The sequence below is a fragment of the Gastrolobium bilobum genome, unplaced genomic scaffold, assembly GCF_033153095.1.
Source record: "Gastrolobium bilobum isolate Gb01-03AN ecotype WA unplaced genomic scaffold, APGP_CSIRO_Gbil_v1 utg7986, whole genome shotgun sequence".
Taxonomy (NCBI): domain Eukaryota; kingdom Viridiplantae; phylum Streptophyta; class Magnoliopsida; order Fabales; family Fabaceae; genus Gastrolobium; species Gastrolobium bilobum.
The window spans coordinates 285,989-289,177 of NW_026899159.1; the positions used below are offsets into that span (position 1 = coordinate 285,989).

The window sequence follows — 3,189 nt, forward strand, 5'->3', positions numbered from 1 at the left end:
TAATACATTGGATGAGTCAACTAAAACTGCCTTGGCTTTCGCCCATAGAAGTTAACTTCTTGGATTCGTCAGCAAAAACTGCCATTGCTATTGGCCATTGAATTTAATGAGATTGTTGTTTAATTGATTGGTCTTATTATTATTTTTCTCTGATGCAGTGATAGCACGGAGATTTCAACGTGTAATCTCGTGCAAATTTTATATGGTTTGGGGGTAAAAAATTAATTATCATAAAATCTTATAAGCTAATAACAACGTGTAATTGCACTCTGGTACCAGTTTTGTGGCGAGTAGATTATTTATAGCACTTAGGCTATTCTCTTATTTTTCTTTTCTTGCTTAACAAAATGAGAGCAAGTTACGAATATTCGAGAAATAAAACAATCGAGCTGAACCGGACTCTGCACTAATAATTTTCGATCTTATTTAATCTGTGCTGCTACCTTCAACAGTTAAGCATCCAAAAATCTTTCCATTTTTCATGATACGATAATAAGTAATTAAAAATTATATAAAAGGTTTAACAATCCTTAGATTTTTATACGTATAATTTTAATTTATTTTGCAAAAAAACATATTATTCGTTCGTAATAACAAAGAACATTTGTTAACATCATCAAGCCCTAAAGACAGAGGACAAGGACGACCTTGTGGGGGTTACAACTCCCAGGATGGTTTGTAATCTGGTTTAGGTTCTGTTTTTATTTCATCCTGTTTCCAAAAAAAAAAAAAAAAAGAGGACAAGATGAGCAACTGACATTTATATACTAGCTTTTTTTTTATGTAATATAATTATATTTTATTTTATATATAATTTGTACAAGGGATACTTTTTTATATATGTTAAAGAGGAAAGTTATATTTACAACCTGATAGTTATGATTTATTGGACATTTTTATTAATTAATTTTTAATAAATTATAACTGTCATATTGACAAAAATTAACAATTAAAATTTAATTATAAAAAATTGTAAGTGAAAAGAAATTATAAATATATATTTCCTCTATGTTAAAACTTTTAAAAAATATTTAAAAACTTAGAGACCAAATCAGATTAACCTTTCAAATATGTCAAAAAAAAAAAGTTTGTAGTAGTGGCGTCGCCCGGACTCGAACCGGAGACCTTCAGTGTGTTAGACTGACGTGATAACCAACTACACCACGACACCAACTTGCTTTTTAAACATGTTTTGAGACGCTACCATCAAAATATTATATTAGCAAGAAATGAGAAACGGTACGGCTATTGCATGTCATTAACCGAGATTATTTATTGTGGTCCGGGACCACCATTTTTTTAGGTAATCTCTTAGTGTAAATGGAGGGATAAAATTAAAAAAGAAAAAAATAATAGAAATAAAAAGGAAAAGAAAAAATTGATGATGTGAGAAAGAGCACCAGATCATTGGATAGTCCTGAACCATAATAAATATTTTCGTCATTAACCTCAAGTTGGGGTCCACAATAAACATTCATTTCATGAAAATGTTTTTAGAATAGATATAGTGGTCTACATAGGGTCTCAACAATACATTATAATTAAACATCTCATATTCTATTTAATAACTAATGATAAATCATATTATATGGTTTACAAATAATGTAATAAATATAACAGAAATTTTAAATTCCAAAAAAGAAGTATTTAAAGTTGTGAGAAAAGAGCCTCTTTGTTTGGTCTTTTAAAAAAAATAGCTTTTATGTCTTACTTATTTTAGAAGTATTTTTTACAAAAGTTAAAATTATTTAGATTTTTTTTTAAATATTTAATTTTTGAAAAAAATATTTAACTTTTGACTTTTTCTTTTTTTAGATGTTAAAATTTTTAGCTTTAAAAAAAATAAATTTTTAATTTTTTGTTATTTTTGCTTTTTGCTTTTTTTTTAAAAAATATTTAAACAAACTTAAAATGAGAAGTATTTTTATTTAAATAAAAAATAATTTAAAAAAAAAACTCATCCAGACGAATAGGAAGAAAAAGGAAAAAAACAAAAACAAGGGCAACGCATGACGTGAGGAGTAGCATAGATGATTTCAGTGAACGAAGAGCGCTTTTGGGGTGGTAGGCAAGCAAGTACGGACACGGTTTTTCAAAAAAAAATTGATTGTCGGATACGTGTTCTACACGGATATGCTCCGACATGCGGTCAACATTTAGAGACATGCGATCAACTTTCTGACACGTTCTGACACATTTTTCTGACACGCAATAAACTTTTTTCGATACGCGGTCAATGTTTGGACACGCTCGAACACGTTTTTTTTTTTAATCTTAATTTTATTTTATTAACTTAATATATAAAAAATTATAAATCAACTTTTTTTTATTATGAAATTTGACATGAAAAATTAACAAAGTACGAAAAATTATTTTTTTATATTTATGTTATGAAATTTAAATATTTGATTGGTTATACGACGTATTATGAACTATTATATCTATTAAATATAAATTATATTATATATTAAAATATTATTTAATATCAAAACGTGTTTCAACGTGTCAAAATATGTCATCTTTTAGAATTAACGTGTCGGCGTGTCGTGCCGTGTCCCGTGTCACGTATCAGTGTTTAATAAAATTATTTATATTTTTTCTTTTTTTGAAATCGCATTTTTTATTATTGTATTTGATTGTATTTATATAATTATAATATACGTACAATATGAATATTAATATTATGTTAATATGTGTAATAAAATTATAATTTTTATTGCAATTTTGTTCTATTTTATTAATATTTTTTTTTTTTTAATAATCTTATGTTTGAAATTGTATATTCAAAAAAGAAAAGTTGTATATATATATTATACTAAGATTAGTATAATTAATTATATTAGTATAATTAATTATATAAAATTAATTATTATAATAAATAAAACAATTTATAATAATTAAAATAATTAAGATATTGAATGAATATTTTTTTTCTTCTTATTTTAGATATTTTTGAATGTCCGTACATCATAGGTGGTAGGTATGTTATTAAAGGATCACAAAATTATCAAACGGCCTTTAAAAAAATTAGCTAAATCATATTTATTTGTTTTTTTACACGGTGCATTACAGCGCTCTTAATTATCGACTCATACTCTCAAGTCTCAATCAATAATTTGTAATTTTAATTTTGTAAATTATCCTCAGTCGATTAAGAGTGAGGCCATTGACACTAAGCGAACAAACAAA

The 3,189-nt window shown here is 25.7% G+C and overlaps 1 non-coding gene across 1 annotated transcript; it reads right to left on the bottom strand.

Moving 5' to 3' along the window:
• Positions 1-1,097: 1,097 nt before the first annotated feature.
• TRNAV-AAC (transfer RNA valine (anticodon AAC)) lies at positions 1,098-1,171 on the bottom strand. The gene has a single exon. It is a non-coding gene; the product is annotated as a tRNA-Val (tRNA).
• Positions 1,172-3,189: the final 2,018 nt, after the last annotated feature.